Here is a 20,675-nt window from a genome sequence, read left to right on the forward strand (position 1 = left end):
TAAGGAAAGCCGTGCCGTGAGAAATTCGAAAGACATATTTGGGGTTAAATAGACCAACGTGGCAAAAGCGAGAAGGTTAGCCAGGGTAGTGTTTCCCAAACCTTTCAACATGGTGCCCCTGCTTGTTATGCACAGAAAAGGGATTTGATGTTCACTGTGCTTGGGAAATGCTAAGTCAAACAAAAGTTTGCAGGACTTATCAGAGCCTTTAGTGAGGTTAACTGCATCGGGAGTCTCCAGGACAGGATATAATTATAATGCTGGCTTTGTTTTACCAATTCATTTCACTAGTGGGCCCCCCCAATTTTTCTACAGAGCCCCACTTATCATCTCATTGAACTGGCAGTCCGTGGAACCAGTTTGGGAAGTTCTATTTGTGCAGACATCATGGATAACAGCACAGGAAAGCCTGACAGGGACCCTTCCTCGGAGGGCCTCGCTGCTGCGTTTGGGAGGTCTCTAACTGTAGCACCAGGGAGCTAGGGAAGGCTTCCGGACAGGGAGCAGTTGTTTGAGAAGATGGGTCTGGCAGGAGAGGAACGCATCAGACCCAGGACAATCAAAGGGAACGACTGTGCGGTCCAGCTGGGAGGTCATGAGGGTCCAAACCCCAGGAAACCCTCTCTCGATCCTTTTCCATTACTCCAGTTTCTTGTCACCAACACTCTGAGGCCCTCATCCATTTCCAGAGATTGTTCAAACACCCACGGCCATGGCTGCGAGGGGGGAAGGGGGCAGTCAGCGAACGCTTGTTGGGAGGCCGGCAGAGAACCTGTGGAAACAAATCTGATCGTATCACTACTTTAAAACCCTTCAGGGGCGCCTGGGCGGCGCAGTCGGTTAAGCGTCCGACTTCGGCTCAGGTCATGATCTCGCGGCCCGTGAGTTCGAGCCCCACGTCAGGCTCTGTGCTGACAGCTCAGAGCCTGGAGCCTGTTTCAGATTCTGTGTCTCCCTCTCTCTCTGCCCCTCCCCTGTTCATGCTCTGTCTCTCTCTGTCTCAAAAATAAATAAACGTTAAAAAAAAATTTTTTTTTAAATAAAATCCTTCAATGGCTCCTCATCTTTCTTAATGGCCAAAAGAAAATATTGCCCCTGGCCCACACGGGCCTTTCCGCCTCTCCTCCACACCCCAGACTGTGCCCACCTTTGGCCACAAATTCCGGTGGGACAGCCTTCCCGGACGCTTCCCTTGACTGTCGGCCCTGTGAGGTCAGAAACACGTCTGTTTTTACTCCTCCCAGTGACCGGCACATAGTAGGAGCTCCAGAAACTCTGTCAAGCGAGTGCACGGATGGGCAGCTTATCCTCTGGAACAGATGGGGGGGGGGGTGTTGGGATACCTTCTAGCAGATTCAAGCGACTTCCAGACCAATCCCCCAATACCAAGATTAACACGCTGTAAAACAAAACCTCTCCGGTGCCTACACAACTCTTTCTATTTGCCTTTGTAGCTCACGTGACGTCTCATGTTTCTGTGAGTCAGAACCTCCAAGCTGGCAAGGATTCCATTTGTCATTTCTCCGCAGGCAGAAACCCAAACACCGCAATCTCTGATTGCTTTATCCCTCTTCCTATTCACAGATCGCCCCTCGGGAGGCATCACGTCTTGATTTCCCTTCCTGGCTGCTAACACCTGTCGAATTATGAAACGGCACGCATTTCTTTTCTCAATTCTTACCTCTCCTTGACCAAAATTTCAGGGGGGGATTTCAATCAGGAGAGTCAGGGCAGATACCTGCCCCTCCCGCCCCCACTTGCGTCTCCCGAGGAACCTTCCTTATTGAGCTGCTTATGTAGGTTAAACCACACCATTTGTTTTCTGCGTTTCAGAAGAATATTCGAGATCCTCAGAGTCTTCCGGATTTAGCCCACACTAGATTTTTCTTCTCATCTCTCATACTGTCAACGAACGGGCGGTTCAGGCTGCCCCGAGTTGTGATGAGCTTCAGTGTCTAGAATCAAAGATTATTTCATTGTTGCTACCGTTGCCCACTGACCAAACTCTTTTCACAACTTCAGGCGGTGGCCTGTGCTGCTTGCCTCTTGCTCGGGCCAGCCAATCCGAGGTTTCAAATTGAGTAGGGCTCTTAGACACTGATTCAGATTTTAAGGGGTGGGGGGGGGGGCCGGGTGACATTGGGGCTTTATTTTGCCACGACGTCAGTTCTGTTACTACCACTCTTTCTAAGATACATTTGTGGAGACCAATGAATGCTTTGAGTCTCCTTCTGGAAGAAACCTTTTCTTCATTAAAAAATGCCAGATAAGGGGCTCCTGGGTGGCTCAGTCAGGTAGGCGTCTGACTCAGCTCAGGTCATGATCTCGCGGTCCGGGAGTTCGAGCCCCGCGTCGGGCTCTGGGCTGATGGCTCGGAGCCTGGAGCCTGTTTCCGATTCTGTGTCTCCCTCTCTCTCTGCCCCTCCCCCGTTCATGCTCTGTCTCTCTCTGTCCCAAAAATAAATAAACGTTGAAAAAAAAAATTTAGAAATAAATAAACATTAAAAAAAAAATTTTTTTTTAATGCCAGATAAGCCCCAGGGCATTAAGGTTTTTGCACACAGATCTGACCACCCTGCCGGGCCTAGAAACATTTCTCTGCAGTGCTTCCAGAAGGCGTCCTGCCCTGATGATTCAGCCCCAGGCACACCCAGGATTCCTCACACCGCACCTCTTACAGCTAGAAAATATTTCTCTGCATCCCTAGGCTAGCGCTTAATCCAGAAGAGTGGGTCACAGAACACTTTCAGCCAGCTGAGCCGTTCTTAGGCGTGGTTTGTGAAGCTTTGTGTTGAGAACGGTCTAAAATGAATGACCGATGTGGCCCCCCTCTGTTTTCCCTTTGTCTCCAGAAACCCCCAGAATGTTCTCCGAGATGCCAGAAGATAAATTAAAAGCCCCACTCATTTATGTGTGCTGCCCAGCCGTGGTCCGTCAACATCAGCACCTATCTTTGGACATTGCCCAGATAAGTTATATTTGATCTAGGGACCTATCGGTGAATTGTAGGTTATATCTAATTACACTCGTGAGCCAGGGTAAGTCAGGAACAAACCTTTCTATTTCACTCCAAAATACCGTGAAACCCCTTCAGGGAGTCTCATGATTATACTGTAGGGGTTTGTATGAACCAACGAGGGTAAATAATTAGACTATATTGTTAATTAATATTGCAGTGCCTTCTAGCACAAAGATATTTAAGATTATGATGGTATTGAAGTGGAGAAACTCTTGCTGTTGATGAAGCCAGGAGGAACAAAGAAAGTTTTGTCAGACTGACAAAAATACTCTGCAATTTTGGCAATCTGATTTCAAAAGTTTCGAGCGTGTTTAAAGGAAGTTTTCAATTTAGCGAGTGCTCTGTTTGCCACAATGAATGTTGGTCTTTATTACCAAAAAGAAATCCAGAGAAAATGAAAGGCAGGTACTGTACATTTCTACTTGGCACGACAGCAAAACTTTTTGTAGTCATGTGAACTTTCTGGAAATAATAACAATTAACGCAGATTTCAGAATGGGCACTGTTTCAATTTTTGTTTCATTAAGCTGCGTAAAAATACAGGCTCATGAAAAAGCCAGTTCAATTAAAGCGTGAACTTTTCATGATTTCTAACACATTTTACCTATTTTTAATTGATGGAAGTGTTACCGTATTTTGCCAACCCAAGAATTTTTCACACTTCTTTAATTCAAACCAGCTTGATTTTTGCAATTCAAATAGACAGGTTATTATTTGGCATTAACTGGAAATCAAATAAAGCAATAGTAAAATTTATTAAATAGATCACAATGCACACATTATTTCCTAAAGAAATTTATTGTACACCATCAAAATACAGGAAATCAATTTTTGTTTCACTGTAGCTAATCCTTACAACTCCTTAATGAGGAGGATACTAATATTCTGCAAAGATGATTTGGCAAGGGAGCAAATCCAAGCTTTAAAAAGTTACCTAACTTGCCCAAGGTCATATAGCAAGCGCAAGGTCCGTGATCCTAACACAGGTAATCTGGCCACCTGTCATATCTTCTATAGGCTGAAGATAATAAGTTCCTTGAACAAGGGTTGTATCTTCCTTTTTCTTTTTTTTTTTTTCTGGACATATTAATTTATATGTTTTTTTGTTTGCTTGCTTGTTCTTTTTTCCCCGATGCACTGTTCCTGGGCAAGGCACCTATTAGTAAATCTAGTTAATGGCTTGTTTTCAGCTTTCTATTAAACACAGCTCTCTACAACCTGCAACTCTATACATTTACGGTCAAGCAACACTTAATGTTAATTACGGTGACCCCTAAGACATGGCTAGAGTCATCTGAAGCATCACAGAAAGGTAAAGTTATGTCCACGTGTATCTTGAGCTACAGATTAGTTTCTCCAACTATTGAATGAGTTGATCAACGCTGTTGGTCTCATAGACACCACAATGATATCACAGCCCAAAATGAATCAACTTTTTCACCTTCTACTCAAAATCTCTCTTCGCCCGAGCTTCCCAACTAGACGCCAGGGAGTCACCCTCAAGTACTTTTTTTTGGTCATTCTACCCGCTAATTGTCTTTCGGTTTCATTCCCTCCTTTACGTCTTCAGTGCCTTGATTCTGACACTTATGTTCTTCTGCCCAGAAGATTTTTAACAACTTGGTTACAGGCCACCTTGCACCCAGTCTCTCACGATCGGTATTCTTCCTCACAGGTGCCCACAGTTTCTCAAATGGAAACTATTCACTTCTTTTTTCAATTTTTTTTAACGTTTCTTTATTTTGAGAGAGATCGGAGTGGGGGGGAGGGGCAGAGAGAGAGGGAGACACAGAACCGGACGCAGGCTCCAAGGCTCTGAGCTGTCGGCACAGGACTCAAAACTCACGCACCGTGAGATCGTGACCTGAACCGAAGTCAGACGCTCAACCAACTGAGCCACCCAGGTGCCCCAGAAACTGTTCGCTTCGTAAAGACAGCTGACAGCTGTTCCTGCCTTAAAGAAGTATTTGCCACCATGAGATCCGTGGAACTCTGAAAACACTGTGAATAGGGAAAGACAAATAGGTTTAAGACAAGCTCTTGGAGGGGCAACTGGGTGGCTCGGTCGGTTAAGCGTCCAACTTCAGCTCCGGTCATGTTCTCAAGGTTCACGGGTTCAAACCCGCGTTGGGTTCTGTGCTGACAGCTCAGAGCCTGGAGCCTGCTTCGGATTCTGTGTCCCCCTCCCTCTCTCCCCCTCTCTGCCCCTCCCCTGCTCATGCCCCGTCTCCCTCTGTCTCTCAATAATAAATAAACGTTAAGAAGTTAAAAAAAAAAAAAAAAGACAAGCTCTTGGAAATGTATAAGGCAGAGTCATATATTAAAGGCCCTGAGAAGTCCTGCAGGAAAGAACCCCATCCAACAGCCTAACCCCGCCTTCCCTACCTTGTATTTGGCCTTAAAACTCCCTGTTTTCACAAACAATACCAATTACCACCTCACGGAACCAGTGTTCTTCGAAGGATAGCTTGAGAAAATACCGTCCTACCAGAGACATTCACTGCCATGCCAGCTCAGCCGCATGATTCACCATCTTCCTCAACCAATTACCAATTAGCCATGCTCATGGCTCCTTCCGAGGCGAACACGTACTCATTTTGTCGAGTTAAACACGAAGCCCCTTCAGAACAGAAGGTATGTTCCCCGATGTTTCGATCTGAAGAACTTTTCCTAATAACTTCAAGACCCAGCTCAAACGTTAGCACTGCTCTCAAGTTCTCCTCAAGCCACTCCTCCGTGCTGCTCCGCTGTGGGCCATCATTCTAACATCTCACGCATTTGTTCACAGGCTCCCCTTCCCAACGAGGTTATTAGGCCCTTTTATATTTGCATCTGGAGTACCTAGCGTATGGCAGCAACTCACCCAATGTCGATTGCAGGTCCATTTCGTCGTATTCTCATTCAGTACCTTAGAGATGGCAGGTGTGGATGCATATGTGTTACAAAATTTCTCATGACCGGTCAAATCGACTTGCAAGAACATGCAGCTGTAGGGGGTGACAGCTGAGATAAAGGGCTGTTATCTCCCCCGGGAGAGGTACCAAAGGCCCCGCTCTAACTCAAGAGGCTAGATTCTGTCATCTAATCGACCTAGCGGTAGGCTTATTCCTCCCCACCCCCAACCTCATCAGCACCTCCCTGGGAGGGGACGGTCGTCTCCAAAAGAGGAAGCCATATACTTGTCAGCCCCAGATACAACTCATCAGTGGAAGGCACTAGTGTGCACAAGGCACAATGTTGGACGCCCAAGGAGTCCACGCCCTCGCCCGGAAGTATATGGTACCCAATGAGGTATCCCAAGAGGAATGGCAGCTTCCTTACTACTCACTGCAGGACACAATCCACTGAGAAACAGTCTAGCTCTCCTTGGCTCTGAGGAAGTTAATTTCCAAAGAGTTGCATCGAATCCTTTTCGAGGATGCGGCGGACCTGTCAGAGGAGGATAAATGAGGCAGCATTTAAAACCATTTAACACCTTGCTCGGCACTCTCAATAAGAGTGTATCACATTTGATTCTGCTGCTCCTGGATTTTACAGTTTATAGAAATAAAAAGAGAAACCACTTACATGAAATTAATAACCAGCTCAAAAATCAGTTACTCAGTGTATTTTGGACAGATCTATTTGTCTCTGCCATTCTCCATGTTAAATGAAAATTAAAACACACTCTTTAAAAACAAACAAACAAAAAAGCCCTCCTAATTCAGCAGAACAGCATTCAGCAGTATGCATCCGAAGCCACTAAAATGTGCTGACTCAATTTATTGTCCAAAGTTTAGCAATTTGAGACCACAATGTCTTTAAGATAAGGTCTGGATACAACCCGTGCATGGATGGTCTGGTTCCGTCACAGGAGAGTTAGAAACTCTCGTTGGAATCTAGCAGAACATAAATGTTTCTTTCGTAAGGTTGGGACCTTTCAAATTATTTCCCATTATTTTGTGAGGGAGTCAGATGCATGAAGCAATTTAAACAAGCCAGGCAGGGAACAAGCCACAGCCTGCACTGGGGATTGGACGAAGTCACACACAAAGAAGACTTGAGCCGTCGGGGGGTCCGGGCCCCAGCTCTTAGGAGCATGCATGTTCCCAGGGTTGGAGTTAATGAGGCCATTGGTTCCCTCCTTCTCCTTTCCAGAGATTATCATGATCAATTTGCATGATGATTATGGAAAAAAATTAAAACACTATTCCCAAAGATCAAGTTAATAAAGGCCTTTGAGACACAGAGCTTCCTGGAGGAGAAAGCTATCTTTTTCTCTGAAAGAAGGAACAGCACTTAAGATGAGCTCCAGTCTAGCTCAGTGAAGCGATGGTGAATTCCTACCCCCCTCCCTATTTTTTTTTTTAATTCATAGCCTCTTACACCTCGATTAGACCTCTCTCCCTTAAGAGCATGTAACGAATTTAATACAAATTCAGATGGAAATAAAAAGAGCAGGGAGAGGGGGGGACTGGAATAAAGACAAGAAAAGAATATGAATCGGAGGAATTCTCTTGTGGTTGAAAAGCCGTTTGCTAGGGCGCCTGGGTGGCTCAGTCGGTTGAGTGCCCGACCTCAGCTCAGGTCACGATCTCGCGGTCTGTGAGTTCGAGCCCCGTGTCAGGCTCTGTTGCTGACAGCTCAGAGCCTGGAGCCTGCTTCGGAGTCTGTGTCTCCCTCTCTCTCTCTGCCCCTTCCTCGCTCATGCTCTGTCTTTCTCTCTCTCTGTCAAAAATAAATAAACCTTAAAAAAAAAATGAAAACAATAAAAACCATTTTGCTCCTTCTTTCAGTGACAGATCCTACATTTCCTAGATTCAAACTAAAAAAATCATTTCTCCTTTACGCCTAAGAGAGAGACATCTACGGTGACTCCTCTCTCCATAGGAGCCACAAAACTGTCCTTACTGCCTCGCTTAACGGCAAGAGTCTCACATACAGAGCGATTCCTTCTTCAGTTCAGTTCTTACCCTGTTCCTGTCTCTTACGTGAGACAAGATCCTGCTTTTCCCTTCGAGGGAGGTTTGCCTTTTCTGTTCCGTAGAGAAAGCCTTTAACCACCTTGGCAGCCGGCTCAGAGGATGACAACGAATGAAACCAGTCGGCTCCCACTTCCCCTCTGACAGAATCTCTTGTTTGTAGGCAGTCGTGGTGAAAAGCCCAGGTGATGATGGGTAAAACCTAGCCAACGCACAAGATCGGCTTTCTTAACCTTGTTCTTTGTGGTATCGCTACAGGACAGAGTGGGCGATAAAACAGGACTGTATAAAAACGCAAAACAGAAGTCTGTGCAGCCCTTCCGTCCACTGTGCGTTTTACATTTAGCATCCGACCTATCTTTATCGAATTTGCAACAAGAAAAGTAGTAAAGCCAACAAACACTCTATGTCACAACTAACTTTCCCGGCAAGTCATCTCCGTGTCTCTATTTCGTCCCCCTTACCTCACGGTGGGGAATCCCCTGGGTATAAAGACATTCATACCCTTTCTCAATAATTTGTGTTACTGTTGATCCAGGCTTTTCCCTAACCCGTGCTACTGTTGACTCCCCATCGTTCATGGTCACCGAGAAGCCACCTGTCACAGTTTATGTCCAGCAAACCCAGAAGGAAGGAAATACAGTAAAATCTTGGTTTGTGGGCACAATTCATTCTGGAAACATGCTTGTAATCCAAAGCACTTGCATATCAAAGCAAATTTCAAGGGCCATTGGCTCGGTTGTGATCACGTGACCTTCGGTGTCAGGTCCTACTAGTATTGGGAGACGTTGCTTGTTTATCAAGATAAAATTCATTAGAAAGATTTGCCCATCTTGCAGAACACTCCCAGAACAAGTTACTCGCAATCCAAGGTTTTACTCTACTCTTTTCTCAGCACAGAATCTGACGAAGAAACACTCTGAAGAAAAAAGGATACTCTTGGAGTGGCTTTTTTACATTTTATCTATAATTTATCCATTATGTCTTGCCAATGACTGAAGTCACGTCTTTGAAAATTGAAGGCTGTCATTCTAGGACAGCTGTGGCCGTAATAAATCGATTCGAGAACACTCACCCAGGATGCACGTTGTGCCCAGCACTGTGTGAAGTGAGATCCAGCTTCCACCAAGCCCAACACCCGGTGCTGGATCCACCCACCTGGAGGAAAGAAGGCCTTTTGGTCATCCCTCTGTCTCAAGGGGCACCTTCTCCTGATAATCATATTTGATTCAGGGAGCTCAGGGCTCGGGGATATAGAAAGCTTGTGACCTGATGACGCTAATTTAGTAGCAGATGATACAAATTACCCAAAAAGCAGTCTTTATGGATAAAAGGTAAACAGTGGAGAGGCCATTGCTTCCCCTTTATAGTTTCTATATCTAGTCTTTGGGGCAAGCATAAAGACGCTGTCGTGTTCAATCCTCTTAATTCTATGGGGCTTGCCTTCCGGTGAGTCAACTCATCCCCAACCACCCAGCAGCTAATATGTGACCCTGAGATCTCGTTTCTCCCCAAGGAAGAAGGACCCAGAAGAAGGAAAGGTGGGAGGTCTCTGATTGGAACGTGTGGTATTTAGCACTAATCTCTAAGGCCGGGCACAACTCTTGGCACATGGTGGACTCTCGAGATCTTTGTTGAACTGAACTCAGGAGGGAAGGCTGGAGAACCAAGATTTTTTGAGCAGGTCTGGAAGGCGCCTAGAGGATCGCGTGTGAGGAGGTGATCGCTCTTGGGGTGGCCTCTTTCATATCGCTATAGTGCCCACCCTGCCCCCCCGCCCACTACTCACTGCCCCAACATCACTCCAAGGGATCGGGGACTTTTGTTCCCAAGCGTCACCAACAGGCGGGGAAGTTCAGACTCCTTCCTGAAGTCTCCCCTCTCGCCTGCCAGTTGGCCTTTCTTCCAGTTCACGTACCTGCGCGAGGAGACGGGAAACCCCTTGAGGAAAGCTTCCCATCCATCTTCCTGGTGGTCTTTCATGTCTTTGCCAATAAGACGATCTGCTTCACGACACACTTCGATATATTTGACATCTGTCATAAAACCCGGGTCAGGCATATCTGTCTTCTGTTAATATAAGCCACTCTACAGAGGCACTTCCTCTGCTGTTAAGGCCCCGCCAGAAATAATTATTGACACATTGTCCGCCCATCCAGCCAACCCTCTTAATAGGAGCCATAACTTATGGGTCCTGGGTTCCCCCACTCCTCCAGAGAAACCAGGTAACACTTAGGGGACCAGAAGGAGACGCCATGATATTAAAACATGAAGGGAAAGCTATAGCTGAAGCAACTGACTTGAAATGAACACCTTCCTGTAACATCTTTCAAAAGTTAGTGACTGTGGCGATGCACAGCTGTTTCTTTGTGAGGAGGCATAAATTTTCTTCAAAACACTTTACCCAGATGACACCGATGTTCAGGCAACGCAGAAGGAAGCTGATCCGAGTTTTCCGAATGACGGTGATTCCTCTTTAGACTTCACGTGGCTCAGCCTTTGGGAGGGTTCCTTACTGGGGACGATTCTGGACAGTTGGACGGTCAGTGCATCCTGTGAACGTGAGAGCATTTGCTTCTCGCTGCTCCCTTGACAGGCACCCATGGAAAGGGTGGCTCTCAGCTTCCCCCAAAGACCTGCCAGTTGGAAACCTTGTCTCGAGATTGTTAAAATCACTCCTACGCTCAAATGCATTATAGCCCTTTGAGCCTGTGAGGGCCAAGTGCATACAGCAAATTATATAACACAAATTATATAAGAGAGTGTGGGCATCTATACCTCTCCCTGCTGATCAGGAAGGACGAATAGAGATGACTTTTATGAAGGAAAAAGGACTTTTTTTAAAGTTTACCTATGTATTTTGAGAGAGGCAGAGAGAGCATGAGCTAGGGGAGGGGCAGAAAGGGAGAGAGAGAGAGAAAGAATCCCAAGCTGACTCTGCAGCTCAGAGCTTGACACGGGGCTCAAACTCACAGGCCGTGAGATCATGACCTGAGCCCAAATCAGGAGTTGGACGTTTAACCGACCGAACCACCCAGGCGCTCCAGTAAAAAAGGACTTTAGAAACGCTTGTGCTAACTTCCTGTGTGTTTTGTTGGAGTAAGGAAGGGGGACCCCTTTTTGAAGATGGCTGCAAACGTTTCCTCATGGAAATAATTGCCAGGGAAGTGACATTTTAGCAGTTCCGATATAGCAGGCAGGACAGAACACGTTCCTCGTAACAAATGTTCTACTAGGCGAAAGTAAAACATTTGTTGGAATGGATTTGGGTCAGCTTGACCACGTGAGCAACCCAAATGGCTCTTCGGTGGGCACACAGGGCGGGGGTGTCCGGGAAGGGAGGGGTTGATGCATAACAAAACAATGCAAAGATTAAAACTAGAAGATTAAAACTATTTGGGCCACTAGGGTAAAGAGACTAAGAAAATATCCCAGGATCCATGGTAAGAAAGTTTGTTGTCCCCGCAGACCCAGACAGGGCTTTTAAGAACAGAGGAAATGAAGGGCTCTTGGGTGGATCAGTTGGTTAAGCATCCAACTTTGGCTCAGGTCATGATCTCACGGTTTGTGAGCTTGAGCCCCGCATCAGGCTCTCAGCTGTCAGTACAGAGCCCACTTTGGATCCTCTGTCTCACTCTTTCTCTGCCCCTTCCCCACTCATGCTCTCTCTCTCTCTCTCTCTCTCTCTCTCTCTCTCTGTCAAAAATAAACCTGGGGCGCCTGGGTGGCTCAGTCGGTTAAGCATCTGACTCCAGCTCAGGTCATGATCTTGTAGTCCGGGAGTTCGAGCCCTGCGTCGGGCTCTGTGCTGAGAGCTCAGAGCCTGGAGCCTGCTTCGGATTCTGTGTCTTCCTGTCTCTCTCTCTCTCTGTCTCTGCCCCTCCCCTGCTCATGCTCTGTCTCTCTCTGTCTCAAAAACAAATAAGCATTTTTAAAAAATTAGAAATATTAACATAAAAAACTAAATGTTAAAAAAAAATTAAAAAGTAAAAACAAGAGCAGAGAAAAATGCCCAAGTATCGAATAGTGGACACAAGAAAGTAATAGTTCTTGCTGGCAACGTACTTTCGGGGTCCTTTTTTTCACCCCACGCTTGTAGAGGTGCCAGACAATTTTGTTTGCACACACATAACCTGACTGCTCCATGCTAAAATGGGAAATAGACTGTCCTGTTCAAACTGGAATAAATTGTTGAAAGAAGCATAAGGGTTTAAGTGTCTTCTTCAGGATCAGGAAATCATCTATCATTGGGACTTTGAGTCAGAGCATTGTAAAGAAGAAACTTGTTCTGTACGTTTATGCTGCTAAACTAGGAAGAAAGACTGCCGTTGAAAGAGATGTTTTAGCAGTATCTGGACGAGAGATTAACTCTGCAGGAGGCAGAGGAAATCGCCAATTTCCCCTTTGTCCACCCCACTCAACTCAAACCACCCCGAGCTGTCAGTGGACCTGAAATCGGAGGAAGCAGCTAATTGGATGACCAGTAACAACACCGACGCTGAAGGATGTTAAGATAAGGGTAACGTGACTGATGTTTCCAACTATGAGCAGGTCCGTCGCCGAAATCGAAAAACACCAGCAATGCCAACGGACCCCCAAAACGATCGGTCTTTAGTGTCCCACGCCACAAATGTCCAAAGCAGAGTGCGGTTTATCCTCTGCCGAGCGGATGCCCACGTCCACACCAAAGTCGGAACAAACGCTCCTTCCCCAGGGTTTGTGCCAGACAAGCGGGTCCGGCGCTGGCCGGGACTCCCCAGCTTTTCCACAGATGAAGGGGCATCCATTTCTGAACTCAGCGAAAGGACCATCACCTGTTAGTTGGTGGCGGGTCGCGGGTCTCACAGGGTGAATGGATGCTGAACACCAGGCATTTCGCGATCTGCAGGGAGTAGGCGCCTCCTACACAAGCCCACCCTCCCTCTCACATGCAAAGTACCTCAACGAGATGCCTGCGCCTGTCCGGTGCCAGTGATAACAGAAGTCAGGCCAGGAAGGTTTTTCATTCTACGCTGGCAGCCCCAATAGGGGATCGACGTCCCACGGAACATTAAGTGCCTTGCGCATCAAGGCCTTGGCAGGTCGCTTGCCTTGGCGGTTGGGGAGGGGGCCCATTCCCACCGAGTGCCGTCTACACACACGTGGCAGATGTGCTGGGGAAGAACTCCCCCACCTCCTTGCCAGATTCTGACGCGGTGCCCGATGCCCGCGCTTGGAGGGAATTGGTGGCACTTTTCGTACGACCGCACGTAAGACAGCGGGTTGTTTCTCCCTGAGAAATGGCTCGCCTCCGGTACGTAGGCGAACAGCTGGGTTCTGATCCCAAGGACTGTTCTGGAAGCTGCTGCCCGTGTCCTAGGAATGAAACAACCTCCCGCCCACACATGACGACTTCTCTTGTCCCGGCGGTCCGGCTTCCGCACAAAGGTCTGTTGTACAAAACCCTGGCGTGCCCCTTTCTCACTTCTGCAAGTGTGACCCCCTTTCCATCCTGTGCAGCATGGGAAGCAAGTGACACGTGTTCAGGTTTTATGCTAACATAAAACCTGTGGGCCTCGTCATGCCCACATTTAAATGTGCCAAGACCGCGCATTTCGACGGTGCAGTCTTCACTTCCCGACGCCGAAATCTGTGCCTGTCGGTGAGAGAGGACTGGATGCTATCACCCCGATGGCTGATGATTGATGATAATATTTCTACATCCATCGCTAAGCCTCTTAAGTTTCTTCTTCACTTTGGGAGTACTTAGCATCTCAGCCTCGCTCAGCCAGGCGCTCCATAAATGCACCTTTATAAACCTCTCAGGGGTAAACTGGGTCAGTTGATGTTGTTTCAGAACATCTGGAAAAGAGTCATCAGGGCGGGGAGGTCTGTAAAAGCTCTTTGTGCTCAGGCTCAGGGGATGGAATGAAAACACGGATGTGACACATACCAAATGATTCTAAAACATCCACTTGTTTGTAAGGGCCCCAGCTACGCGCTATCTGCTTTTGCTTCACATAGGAGGGGTTCGGCAAGGACACGGAGTTCAGATTATGTGTGATTCCTCCCACACAGGCGTAAAAATCCCTTCTCTGGCATTTCTTAGGCGAGCGTTTAAGTTTCTATTTGTTTATTTTGAAAGAGAGAGAGAGAGAGAGAGAGAGAAAGCCAGGGAGGGGCAGAGAGGGAGGGAGAGAGAATCCCAAGCAGGTTCCCCACTGTCAGCGCAGAGCCCGACGCGGGGCTCGAACTCATGAACCGTGAGATCATGACCTGAGCCGAAATCAAGGATGCTTAACTGACTGAGCCGCCCAGGCGCCCCTGCAGTGTTTCCTTATAGGGAGGGAGATTCAGGCATTTCAGGGAAGGAAAAAGTCGTTCCTTAAGCATCTTGAATTCCAAGCGGGGGAATTTCTTAAGTGATGGAGGGATGCGTTTTATGGTTCTCACTTCCCTTAAGATATTAATTAAGAAAACACATAAGAGCTTCTCCTTAAGGGGCGCGCTGAGAGTTAAGCTTAGCTGGCCCTCTGCACTAGCCATATTGCACTGTCCTCCTCGATTAGCCCGGGTGCCAGGCTGTTCCTTCAAATTAAGACAATATGCTTGTAGTGATGAACCAATAGTCTTGACCATCCATCTTCCTCTTGTGATGTGGCTCTCGTCGAGCTGAAATGAAGCCACTTCTTCTGCCTGTGGCTGATTAAACAGAGTAAATCCGCATCTCTAAGGAGGCTCTGATGATTCTCCACAGAGCCCAGGTCAGGCCAGCCCGCACCTGCCGGCCCCAGCTCAGCTGCTCCCATCATAAAACGGAGCATCGGTGTCAGCGACGTGGTAGGTTTCTTTCATCCGGTGCATCGCTCCGGCCAGACCGAATGAAGCTTGCTGGGGACACGAGGTGCCTGTCGCGCCACAGGTAACACACGGTCCCCAGGGAAGGCTTGTCCTCCTCAAGAGTGAAAAGCCCACCACTCTGGGCAAAAACCTGTGCCTTTGCTAGAAGTCTCCGCGGCTTACACCCTGCGGTCTTCTTTTAATAAAAACGGGTCAGGAGACATCAAGGGAAATCTTTAAAATATTCATCCACTCATTTCTTCTTCTTCTTCTTTTAATGTTTATTTATTTCGTAGAGAGAGACAGAGAGACCGTGAGAGTGAGGGGGAGGGCCAGAGAGAGACAGAGACACAGAATCGGAAGCAGGCTCCAGGCTCTGAGCTGTCAGCACAGAGCCCGATGTGGGGCTCGAACCCACAAACCCCCAGATCATGACCTGAACGGAAGCCGGACGCTTAACCGACTGAGCCACCCAGGTGCCCCTATTCTTTTTTTTTTTTTCATTCATTCAGTGAAAGCTTGTCGAGCACCTGCTGTGAATGAGCCCCATGCCAGGAACTGGGATTTGGACACGAACACAGGGTCAATGCCGCCCCTGCCCTCCTGGAGGTCACATCCCAGTGACAAGACGGATTCATGATGAATGAAGTACTTACCACTGTGAGCGGTACCCCAAAGAAGAAGGAGCACCGGGGGTAGATAAGGAGGGGACTGATGTTTTCTAGGCTTCAGGGACTATTTCCCTGGGGAAGGGATAGTTGAGCTTAGACTTAAAGCACAAGGGGGTAGTAAGTTAATAAAGCGATGAAAGAGTATTTTCAGCCGAGGACACAGCATGTTCAAAGATCCTGGGGTGCAAAACTAATGCTTGGCCCATCTGAGCCGGGTGAGAGGGAGAATGTCTAAAGAGGAGGCTGGTTACATAGCGGGGCTCAAAGGCCTTTAGGCTGAGGTAAGGAGTTAGAGTTTTGTCCCAAAAGCTTGACTGGAACTGATGGTTTGTAAGCAGGAAAGTAAAACGAAATCACTTCTTGCCTTTTATGGAGCGGGACTAATGTCGCCGGGCTATATTTGCCGGGCACGGTGCAGATTTGTAGTTTATGATCTCCAAAGATTTCAGCGTTCCTTTCAGGTGGGTATTTTTAGCCCCATCTTATAGGGAAGGAAACTGAGGCTCAGAGAGGGTAAGTGACTGGCCGAGATCACACAGCTGGCCAGGTGGAGCCAAGTCCCCCCAAGGTCAACCTCACACCCAGGTCCTTTCCTCTGCCTCACGCTGCCTGCCCACACACAGACTGAACGCTCGCCTGCGAAACACTTGTGACATTCATGTAACTTCACTTTCTCCCAATGGCTTCACGTTGAGAGAGTTTCCTATTTAGTGATTGGTAATCAACTAGGACTCCATTTAAATTGTGATAGAATTAAAGATAGGGTCACAGACTTACCTCATCTCTTAGAAAGGAATCCTGGTACCAAAGTCTTAAGTGAGTTCCATTTATTATTATTATTTTTTTTAATAGTGAGCTCTGGGTTTGTTTTGTTTTCTTAATGTTTATTTATTTATTTGCAAGAGAGAGAGTGAAAGAGAGAGAGAGAGTGGGGGAGGGGCAGAGGCAGAGGCAGGCAGAGAATCCCAAGCAGGCTCTGAGTTGTCAGCGCAGAGCCTGACGTGGGGCTCAAACTCGTAAGCCATGAGATCATGACCTGAGCCAAAATCAAGAGTTGGACACTCAACCTGCTGAGCCACCCAGGTGGCCCGAAGGGCTTCTATTCAGAAGCTGAGAACCAAAGATCTGGATTCGGAGTGAACTGGGTTTAAATCCCAGCTTGTCTGGTAACTGACGGTGTGATATAGGGGCGCCTGGGTGGCTCAGTCGGTTGAGCATCCGACTTCGGCTCAGCTCATGATCTCATGGTTGGTGGGTTCGAGCCCCACGTCGGGCTCTGTGCTGAAGGCTCAGAGCCTGGAGCCTGCTTCGGATTCTGTGTCTCCCTCTCTCTCTGCCCCTCCCCTGCTTGTGCTCTCTCTCTCTCTCTCAAAAATAAGTAAATATTTTAAAAAATGTGAATGCTAAAAAATTAAAGAGCACGTGGATACAAATGCGAAGTCTCAGTTTTATCCTCCGTAAGTGCCTATATTCGGACCACGTTCACTTGGTTGCTGTTAGGATTAAATAAAATAGTGAAACAAACCAATTCTCCATGTTTCTGGCACACTCCATACACGTTGGCCGTAGCACGACCACCTCCACCATCATCGTGATTATGGTCATCACCATCCTCACCCTGGTTAGTTCACCAGTTCACCACGTTAGCGGCCCATCAGACACAGCACCGCTTTCTCCTGGCATGTGATTTCTGCCCTATTTCAAGGGCATCGCTCACGTCCCTGTCCTCACGTTACTGAAAGGGATGTGCACTCATCCCAGGCAGGTAGCTGAAGACCACGTCCGCCTAATAACGCACGCAGCAGTTAAGCTCAACCACGTTGGAACACGACGCAAAGGAGCAAAGACCGAAACAACTTTGCAAAAGGAGATACTTAACGGAGACGGGTGGCTATGGGGCATTTAAAATGTAAGTCCCCTTTGAAATCAGTAGCTATGACAGATGGAAAGACTGTTTTGCCTGGAAAACTGCTTCCTTGTCTCGAGAGAGTCTCTTTTTTTAAAAAATACGGAAGCTATCAGAGCGATCGTTTTTCACCACGGACAAACAGTTTACATACAGATATTATGTAAACAGCAGGCAGATGCTCGTAGGTCTGATGCAAGTTCCCACTGAAGGATCTCAAATATCTCAAATCCAGAAATATATCTGGGCAAAGCCGTCTGCTCCCTTGATGGTTCTCTAATGCGATTCACAAAATTTACTGTTAAAATGTAACAACGCCGGGGAGGCGCCTGGCTGGCTCAGTCGGTTGAGCATCCGACTGCAGCTCAGGTCACGATCTGAGGGTTTGTGAGTTCGAGCCCCGCATCCGCCTCTCTGCTGTCAACAGGGAGCCTTCTTCAGATCCTCTGTATCCCCCCCTCCGCCCTTCCCTCGCTCACTCTCTCCATCTCTCTCTCTCTCTCTCAAAGCAAATAAACTTTTTTTTTTTTAAGTTTTTAAAAACTGTAACCGTGTTGGAAAAGCCCCCTGTCCAGTGCCTGGCACTCGTGCAGCCTTTGATTGATGTTAACTATTGCAATAATACAACGAAAATACTTCAGGTTGAACAGACTTCCCACCCCCTTACCTTCACCGAGAGGCAATTGACATGTAACATGTGTACCTTTAAGGCGTGCGAGGCAATGATTTGATACACATACATATACTGCAAAATAATTACCACAGCAGGGTTAGTTAGCATCTCCCCATCACCTCACATAATTACCAATGCTCTTTTGTCGGCAGCGGAGGGGCATTTGATAGCCACTCTGAGTACCTCTAGTCACCATGCTGTGCATAAGACGCTCCGAATTCGTTCATCTGATAACTGGAGGTTTGCATTCTTTGCCCAACATCTCCCCATTTCTCCCAGCCCCCAGATCCTGGTAACCACCATTCCGTCTGTCTCTATGGGTTCAGGTCTTTTAGACTGTACGTGTAAAGGAGATCACACAGGGTTTGTTTTTCTCATCAGACGTATTTCGCTTAAAAGAATGTACTCAGTGCCCACCCGTGTTGTCTAAAATGGCAGGATTTCCTTCTTTCTTGTCGCTACACTGTTATTTCTACGTGTGCATGTTAGAGTCCCAGAAATGTATACATACCACAGCTTCTTTTCCATTCATCCACAGGCACTTATAGGTTGTTTTTCTATGTGGGTTCTTGTGAAGAATACCGTAATGAACACAGGAGTACAAACACCTCATGGAAATCTTGATTTCATTCCCTTTGGATACATACTCAGAAGCGGGATTTGGGACCATAGGGCAGTCTCTTTTCTTTTTAATTCTTAGAAGAATGTCCAAACTGTTTTCCATAGTAGTTCTGCCCATTGATGTTTCCACCAACAAAGCACAAGTGTTCCTTTTTATCCACATCCTCACCCACACTTATCTCTGGCCTTTTGGGTTTTTGGGGCTTTTTTTTGCTTTTGTTTTTGTTTCTTTTTGTTGTTGTTGTGTTTTGTTTTAGAGACAGAGTGAGTGTGATTTGGGAGGGGCAGAGAGGAGAGAGAGAGACGGTCTTAAGCAGGCTCCACGCTTAGCTCAGAGTTCCTCATGGGACTCCGTCCCGCGACGGCGAGATCATGACCTGAGCCCAAACCAAGAGTCAGATGCTTAAGCAACCGACTTAAGCAACTGATGCTTAACCCAGTCACATCACTCCTGTCTTTTTGATAACAGCCATTCTAACAGGTGTGAGGTGACACCATTATGACCTTGATTTCCATTTCCCTAACGAGTAGTGATGTTTGGTGTCTCTCAATGTACCTTCTGGCCGTTTGCATGTCTTTTTTTGGGAAAACGTTTGTTTAGGTCTTTTGCCCACTTTTTCGTCAGATTGTTTGGTTTTCCGCTACTGAGTTTTTGTGAGCTTCTTAAGTATTTTGGATACTAATTCCTTATCAGATATACGGTTCCCAAGTATTTTCTCCCTTTGCATAGGTTGCCTTTTCATCCTGTTTGCTTCTTTTGCTGTGCAGAAGACTTTTAGTTTGAAATAGCCCCACTTGTTTATTTCTGCTTTCATTGTTTGTGCTTCTGGAGTCAGATTCAAAACTCATTGCCGAGACCAGTGTCAAGGAGCTTTTCCCCTATGGTTTCTTCTGGGAGTTCTATAGTTTCAGGTCTTAGGTTTAAGTCTTCAGTCCATTTGGAGTTAATTTTTATGAATGGTGTTAGATAGGGGTCCAATTTTATTCTTTTGTATGTAATTACCCAGCTTTCCCACCACCACTATTGAAGACACAACCCTTTCTCAGTTGGGTATTCTTGGCTCCCTTGTCATATAGTCGTTGACTATATATGTGTGAATTTATTTCTGGGCTCTCAATTTATTTCCAGTGGTCTATGTGTCTGTTTTTATGCGTTACCATCCTATTTTGATTATAATAGCTTTGTAATATAGTTCAAAATCAGGACATGTATGAGGCTTCTAGTTCTGTTCTTCTTTCCCAACACTGCTTTGTCTATTTGGGGTGTTTTGTGGTTCCATAGGAATTTTAGGATGTTTTTTTTTTCTATTTCTGTGAAAAACACCATTGGAACTTTGGTAGGGTTTGCACTGAATCTACAGATGGCTTTGGGTAGTGTGGACATGTTAACAATATTCTTCCAATCCAGAAGCATGGGGTATCTTTCTGTTGATTAGTTCTCTTCAATTTTTTTTCATCAAAGTCATATAGTTTTCCAGGTAGAGATCATTCATCTTGGTTACATTTATTTCTAAGTGCTTTATTTGTTTTTGGTTCTGGTGCCAATGTCATTTTCTTCATTTCTTTTTTTTTCTTTTTTTTCTTTTTTTTTTTTTTTGGTTTTAAGTAAGCTCTACACCTACCAAAATGGGGCTTGAACTCACGACCCTCCATGTTCTAGCAGCTGAGCTAGCCAGGCCCCCCCTTCATTTCTTTTTCAGGTATTTTGTTGTTAGTGTATAGACACACACCTGATTTCTGTATATTGATTTTGTATCTGGAAACTTTACCGGATTCCTTTTTAAGAGGTTTTTCGTGGAATCTATAGGTTTGTCCACATACAAGATCATATTATGTGGAAGTACACCCAATTCTCCTTTTTTCTTTCCAATTTGGATCTTTTCTTTCTCTCTTTCTATTTTTTTCTCTCCTCTCCTCTCCTCCCCTTCCCTCCACTCCCCTCTCCTCTCATCCCCTCTCCTCTCCTCCCCTCTCCTCTTCTCTACTCCCCACCCCTCCCCTCCCC

The 20,675-nt window shown here is 46.5% G+C and overlaps 2 long non-coding RNA genes across 12 annotated transcripts in view; one reads left to right on the forward strand and one right to left on the reverse strand.

Moving 5' to 3' along the window:
* Positions 1-20,675, forward strand: part of LOC121042467 (uncharacterized) — a 209,713-nt gene that overhangs the window by 118,878 nt on the left and 70,160 nt on the right. The window lies entirely within an intron of this gene.
* The window catches only part of LOC121042464 (uncharacterized), a 74,399-nt gene continuing 58,569 nt past the window's right edge, over positions 4,846-20,675 (reverse strand). For 7 of the 11 annotated variants that reach the window (XR_005796229.1, XR_005796232.1, XR_005796224.1 and 4 more), the window contains 4 exons: positions 9,899-10,533; positions 9,056-9,138; positions 7,972-8,232; positions 5,236-6,448 (listed from right to left, as the gene is read on the reverse strand). This is a non-coding gene — a long non-coding RNA (uncharacterized LOC121042464). Of the gene's footprint in view, positions 5,021-5,235; positions 6,449-7,971; positions 8,263-9,055; positions 9,139-9,898; positions 10,534-20,675 lie in introns of those variants that run through there. The other 4 variants (XR_005796233.1, XR_005796225.1, XR_005796230.1 and 1 more) reach the window with 4 other exon arrangements.

This window comes from Herpailurus yagouaroundi, unplaced genomic scaffold (genome assembly GCF_014898765.1).
Source record: "Herpailurus yagouaroundi ecotype Mexico unplaced genomic scaffold, PumYag 185, whole genome shotgun sequence".
In the NCBI taxonomy this organism is placed as follows: Eukaryota; Metazoa; Chordata; class Mammalia; order Carnivora; family Felidae; genus Herpailurus; species Herpailurus yagouaroundi.